This window comes from Coenobita brevimanus, chromosome 2, assembly GCF_032717465.1.
Source record: "Coenobita brevimanus isolate Jiangsu-jjx chromosome 2, ASM3271746v2, whole genome shotgun sequence".
NCBI lineage: Eukaryota > Metazoa > Arthropoda > Malacostraca > Decapoda > Coenobitidae > Coenobita > Coenobita brevimanus.
The window spans coordinates 29,545,774-29,553,793 of record NC_136955.1 but is presented as its reverse complement, the minus strand read 5'-3'; positions in this window follow the sequence as shown (position 1 = coordinate 29,553,793).

Here is an 8,020-nt window from a genome sequence, read left to right as displayed (position 1 = left end):
ACAAATCTTGCAGAATTAGACGCTTAAATATACCTTCCAAAACATAGACATACGGGGTGTCTAAATGGCTCACTTGGTAAGCTGCTGTACTCACGCAGTTGCAAGCGCTGGTTCGAATCCCCGCAATATTTAATTTATTTTAATAAGTCATGGAGATTTAGATGCTGAAATACACCTTCCAAAGTAAAGAGATTTAGACTCCTCTATAGCTCAGTTGGTTGATTGTGCTGTTATATTCATCGCACTAGCTGTTCAATCGCTGGTTCGAATCCTGGCAGCATTTCCACACAACTGAGTGACAGAGCGATACTTGCTGACCTGTCATTAGTCCCCTGACTGTGCGGGTGGGATGAAGATGCTGAGAGTGGGTGAGAAGGTGAGGAAGGAGCTCAAGAGGGTGGGGGTGAGAGTGGGTAGGATTAGTTTGATGATAGTGAAGGGGGTGGGACTGTATGCCCTACAGGTATGTTTCCAGGTGTTGGGTCTCGGACTGGTGATTGTTGTGGTGCCTGTAGGGCTGGTGGTGTCGGTTGCAGCTGCCGTGTATCACCTGGTGAAGGCAGTGAAGAGGGATCTAAGAGAACGCGCGGCTCAAGGCTGATTGGCTGAGTATCATGAGATTTAATTCATCTTAATGAAAATGAGATCATTGTTAAAAAATTCAAAATTTTTCAAACTTATAATGAAAAATAAAAAATATGTAATCTTTCTTTTCATTTTCTTGATTTTCCTTGTTCTTACGCCAACGCCGACAACTTCCACTGACCCCTCTATTCAGATCTTCCAGTCTCTTCCTTCAAATATACATTAATTTCATCTTCAGCTTTACCATGACAATATAATCTAGTATAGTCTGTGACACACAGAGGGATCCTTTATTATCTGAATAAACCCAGTGTATATTTCCTTCTTATGAACCTGTTCAGTAGCACATGCCGACCGCCGGGTATATGGTATAGCATACATTTACCTAAGGTACTTTATGGAAACACACAGAGTATTCGGTACACAATATAACCACTTCGTAATCCTTAGGTGTAGAGGACAATGTGCATCATGTACTTTATTTATGCACAAATGATAGTTAAATGTTCTCCACATATAAATGGTAATTTTCGAGCAATAATCCTCAGTCATCAACAACATGTGCAGTGGGAAAGACTGCGGTGTAACATAGACGCAAACAGCATGCCCAATACCCAGGCATGATGCGGGGATATACAACTTTTATTTTATTTAGATGATGATGATGATGATGATGATGATGATGATGATGATGATCATGATGATCAATGATGATGATGATGATGATGGATGATGATGATGATGGATGATGATGATGATGGATGATGATGATGATGGATGATGATGATGATGGATGATGATGATGATGGATGATGATGATGATGGATGATGATGATTGATGACTGATGATGATTGATGACTGATGATGATGATGATGATGATGATGATGATGATGATGATGATGATGATGATGATGATGATGATGATGATGATGATGATGATGATGATGATGATGATGATCATGATGATCATGATGATGATCATGATGATCATGATGATGATAGAATTTTTGCAACGTTTTAATTCTTCTCATCACGAGCACATCACACTGTGAGTGGAAACAAATATTATTTTCAAGTACATTTAGTAAATCTCGCCCTATACAGGCACAGTCAGTTTACTGATTCACTGTCCATGATATTACACTATATATGTGTAAAGGCAGGAACGTAGATACTTTAAGTACAGTTTTGCACCCACTAAAAAGCAGACTTTCCTGATCTACCGGATGACCCGCCGACATGTCGTAAAAGTACCCCCGCTAATACCAGTACACTAGTCCTGTATGAGACAGACCTAGCATGTATTCAGTATGGACGGTGGGTGTTAGCGCCGAAGTGGTGACATGTGGAGGTGTAGGAGGACTACTGGGCCGTGGGATGGGCCATTGCCCCCAAGAAATAGACCCTGAGCCTTTGCCCAGATTCGGACACGTAAAAAAAAAAAAAAAAAAAAAAAATACTGTATGGTGGGTGAGGTGAGTCACTGAAAATTTATACAGTAGGCCCCGGGTCGAGTCCCATAATTGTCATAACCTTTATGACTACAAATCTTGCAGAATTAGACGCTTAAATATACCTTCCAAAACATAGACATACGGGGTGTCTAAATGGCTCACTTGGTAAGCTGCTGTACTCACGCAGTTGCAAGCGCTGGTTCGAATCCCCGCAATATTTAATTTATTTTAATAAGTCATGGAGATTTAGATGCTGAAATACACCTTCCAAAGTAAAGAGATTTAGACTCCTCTATAGCTCAGTTGGTTGATTGTGCTGTTATATTCATCGCACTAGCTGTTCAATCGCTGGTTCGAATCCTGGCAGCATTTCCACACAACTGAGTGACAGAGCGATACTTGCTGACCTGTCATTAGTCCCCTGACTGTGCGGGTGGGATGAAGATGCTGAGAGTGGGTGAGAAGGTGAGGAAGGAGCTCAAGAGGGTGGGGGTGAGAGTGGGTAGGATTAGTTTGATGATAGTGAAGGGGTGGGACTGTATGCCCTACAGGTATGTTTCCAGGTGTTGGGTCTCGGACTGGTGATTGTTGTGGTGCCTGTAGGGCTGGTGGTGTCGGTTGCAGCTGCCGTGTATCACCTGGTGAAGGCAGTGAAGAGGGATCTAAGAGAACGCGCGGCTCACGGCTGATTGGCTGAGTATCATGAGATTTAATTCATCTTAATGAAAATGAGATCATTGTTAAAAAATTCAAAATTTTTCAAACTTATAATGAAAAATAAAAAATATGTAATCTTTCTTTTCATTTTCTTTATTTTCCTTGTTCTTACGCCAACGCCGACAACTTCCACTGACTCCTCTATTCAGATCTTCCAGTCTCTTCCTTCAAATATACATTAATTTCATCTTCAGCTTTACCATGACAATATAATCTAGTATAGTCTGTGACTCACAGAGGGATCCTTTATTATCTGAATAAACCCAGTGTATATTTCCTTCTTATGAACCTGTTCAGTAGCACATGCCGACCGCCGGGTATATGGTATAGCATACATTTACCTAAGGTACTTTATGGAAACACACAGAGTATTCGGTACACAATATAACCACTTCGTAATCCTTAGGTGTAGAGGACAATGTGCATCATGTACTTTATTTATGCACAAATGATAGTTAAATGTTCTCCACATATAAATGGTAATTTTCGAGCAATAATCCTCAGTCATCAACAACATGTGCAGTGGGAAAGACTGCGGTGTAACATAGACGCAAACAGCATGCCCAATACCCAGGCATGATGCGGGGATATACAACTTTTATTTTATTTAGATGATGATGATGATGATGATGATGATGATGATGATGATGGATGATGATGATGATGGATGATGATGATGATGGATGATGATGATTGATGACTGATGATGATTGATGACTGATGATGATGATGATGATGATGATGATGATGATGATGATGATGATGATGATGATGATGATGATGATGATGATGATGATGATGATGATGATGATGATGATGATCATGATGATGATGATGATCATGATGATAGAATTTTTGCAACGTTTTAATTCTTCTCATCACGAGCACATCACACTGTGAGTGGAAACAAATATTATTTTCAAGTACATTTAGTAAATCTCGCCCTATACAGGCACAGTCAGTTTACTGATTCACTGTCCATGATATTACACTATATATGTGTAAAGGCAGGAACGTAGATACTTTAAGTACAGTTTTGCACCCACTAAAAAGCAGACTTTCCTGATCTACCGGATGACCCGCCGACATGTCGTAAAAGTACCCCCGCTAATACCAGTACACTAGTCCTGTATGAGACAGACCTAGCATGTATTCAGTATGGACGGTGGGTGTTAGCGCCGAAGTGGTGACATGTGGAGGTGTAGGAGGACTACTGGGCCGTGGGATGGGCCATTGCCCCCAAGAAATAGACCCTGAGCCTTTGCCCAGATTCGGACACGTAAAAAATATAAATAAATAAATAAAAAAAATACTGTATGGTGGGTGAGGTGAGTCACTGAAAATTTATACAGTAGGCCCCGGGTCGAGTCCCATAATTGTCATAACCTTTATGACTACAAATCTTGCAGAATTAGACGCTTAAATATACCTTCCAAAACATAGACATACGGGGTGTCTAAATGGCTCACTTGGTAAGCTGCTGTACTCACGCAGTTGCAAGCGCTGGTTCGAATCCCCGCAATATTTAATTTATTTTAATAAGTCATGGAGATTTAGATGCTGAAATACACCTTCCAAAGTAAAGAGATTTAGACTCCTCTATAGCTCAGTTGGTTGATTGTGCTGTTATATTCATCGCACTAGCTGTTCAATCGCTGGTTCGAATCCTGGCAGCATTTCCACACAACTGAGTGACAGAGCGATACTTGCTGACCTGTCATTAGTCCCCTGACTGTGCGGGTGGGATGAAGATGCTGAGAGTGGGTGAGAAGGTGAGGAAGGAGCTCAAGAGGGTGGGGGTGAGAGTGGGTAGGATTAGTTTGATGATAGTGAAGGGGGTGGGACTGTATGCCCTACAGGTATGTTTCCAGGTGTTGGGTCTCGGACTGGTGATTGTTGTGGTGCCTGTAGGGCTGGTGGTGTCGGTTGCAGCTGCCGTGTATCACCTGGTGAAGGCAGTGAAGAGGGATCTAAGAGAACGCGCGGCTCACGGCTGATTGGCTGAGTATCATGAGATTTAATTCATCTTAATGAAAATGAGATCATTGTTAAAAAATTCAAAATTTTTCAAACTTATAATGAAAAATAAAAAATATGTAATCTTTCTTTTCATTTTCTTTATTTTCCTTGTTCTTACGCCAACGCCGACAACTTCCACTGACCCCTCTATTCAGATCTTCCAGTCTCTTCCTTCAAATATACATTAATTTCATCTTCAGCTTTACCATGACAATATAATCTAGTATAGTCTGTGACACACAGAGGGATCCTTTATTATCTGAATAAACCCAGTGTATATTTCCTTCTTATGAACCTGTTCAGTAGCACATGCCGACCGCCGGGTATATGGTATAGCATACATTTACCTAAGGTACTTTATGGAAACACACAGAGTATTCGGTACACAATATAACCACTTCGTAATCCTTAGGTGTAGAGGACAATGTGCATCATGTACTTTATTTATGCACAAATGATAGTTAAATGTTCTCCACATATAAATGGTAATTTTCGAGCAATAATCCTCAGTCATCAACAACATGTGCAGTGGGAAAGACTGCGGTGTAACATAGACGCAAACAGCATGCCCAATACCCAGGCATGATGCGGGGATATACAACTTTTATTTTATTTAGATGATGATGATGATGATGATGATGATGATGATGATGATGATGATGATGATGATGATGATGATGATGATGATCATGATGATGATGATGGATGATGATGATGATGGATGATGATGATCATGGATGATGATGATGATGGATGATGATGATGATGGATGATGATGATGATGGATGATGATGATTGATGACTGATGATGATTGATGACTGATAATGATTGATGACTGATGATGATGATTGATGATGATCAAGATGATGATGATGATGATGATGATGATGATGATCATGATGATCATGATGATGATGATGATCATGATGATAGAATTTTTGCAACGTTTTAATTCTTCTCATCACGAGCACATCACACTGTGAATGGAAACAAATATTATTTTCAAGTACATTTAGTAAATCTCGCCCTATAGAGGCACAGTCAGTTTACTGATTCACTGTCCATGATATTACACTATATATGTGTAAAGGCAGGAACGTAGATACTTTAAGTACAGTTTTGCACCCACTAAAAAGCAGACTTTCATGATCTACCGGATGACCCGCCGACATGTCGTAAAAGTACCCCCGCTAATACCAGTACACTAGTCCTGTATGAGACAGACCTAGCATGTATTCAGTATGGACGGTGGGTGTTAGCGCCGAAGTGGTGACATGTGGAGGTGTAGGAGGACTACTGGGCCGTGGGATGGGCCATTGCCCCCAAGAAATAGACCCTGAGCCTTTGCCCAGATTCGGACACGTAAAAAAAATAAATAAATAAATAAAAAAAATACTGTATGGTGGGTGAGGTGAGTCACTGAAAATTTATACAGTAGGCCCCGGGTCGAGTCCCATAATTGTCATAACCTTTATGACTACAAATCTTGCAGAATTAGACGCTTAAATATACCTTCCAAAACATAGACATACGGGGTGTCTAAATGGCTCACTTGGTAAGCTGCTGTACTCACGCAGTTGCAAGCGCTGGTTCGAATCCCCGCAATATTTAATTTATTTTAATAAGTCATGGAGATTTAGATGCTGAAATACACCTTCCAAAGTAAAGAGATTTAGACTCCTCTATAGCTCAGTTGGTTGATTGTGCTGTTATATTCATCGCACTAGCTGTTCAATCGCTGGTTCGAATCCTGGCAGCATTTCCACACAACTGAGTGACAGAGCGATACTTGCTGACCTGTCATTAGTCCCCTGACTGTGCGGGTGGGATGAAGATGCTGAGAGTGGGTGAGAAGGTGAGGAAGGAGCTCAAGAGGGTGGGGGTGAGAGTGGGTAGGATTAGTTTGATGATAGTGAAGGGGGTGGGACTGTATGCCCTACAGGTATGTTTCCAGGTGTTGGGTCTCGGACTGGTGATTGTTGTGGTGCCTGTAGGGCTGGTGGTGTCGGTTGCAGCTGCCGTGTATCACCTGGTGAAGGCAGTGAAGAGGGATCTAAGAGAACGCGCGGCTCACGGCTGATTGGCTGAGTATCATGAGATTTAATTCATCTTAATGAAAATGAGATCATTGTTAAAAAATTCAAAATTTTTCAAACTTATAATGAAAAATAAAAAATATGTAATCTTTCTTTTCATTTTCTTTATTTTCCTTGTTCTTACGCCAACGCCGACAACTTCCACTGACCCCTCTATTCAGATCTTCCAGTCTCTTCCTTCAAATATACATTAATTTCATCTTCAGCTTTACCATGACAATATAATCTAGTATAGTCTGTGACACACAGAGGGATCCTTTATTATCTGAATAAACCCAGTGTATATTTCCTTCTTATGAACCTGTTCAGTAGCACATGCCGACCGCCGGGTATATGGTATAGCATACATTTACCTAAGGTACTTTATGGAAACACACAGAGTATTCGGTACACAATATAACCACTTCGTAATCCTTAGGTGTAGAGGACAATGTGCATCATGTACTTTATTTATGCACAAATGATAGTTAAATGTTCTCCACATATAAATGGTAATTTTCGAGCAATAATCCTCAGTCATCAACAACATGTGCAGTGGGAAAGACTGCGGTGTAACATAGACGCAAACAGCATGCCCAATACCCAGGCATGATGCGGGGATATACAACTTTTATTTTATTTACATGATGATGATGATGATGATGATGATGATGATGATGATGATGATGATGATGATGATGGATGATGATGATGATGGATGATGATGATGATGGATGATGATGATGATGGATGATGATGATGATGGATGATGATGATGATGGATGATGATGATGATGGATGATGATGATGATGGATGATGATGATTGATGACTGATGATGATTGATGACTGATGATGATTGATGACTGATGATGATCAAGATGATGATGATGATGATGATGATGATGATGATCATGATGATGATCATGATGATGATCATGATGATCATGATGATGATGATGATGATGATGATGATGATGATGATGATGATGATGATAGAATTTTTGCAACGTTTTAATTCTTCTCATCACTAGCACATCACACTGTGAGTGGAAACAAATACTATTTTCAAGTACATTTAGTAAATCTCGCCCTATAGAGGCACAGTCAGTTGACTGATTCACTGTCAATGATATTACACTATATATGTGTAAAGGCAGGAACGTAG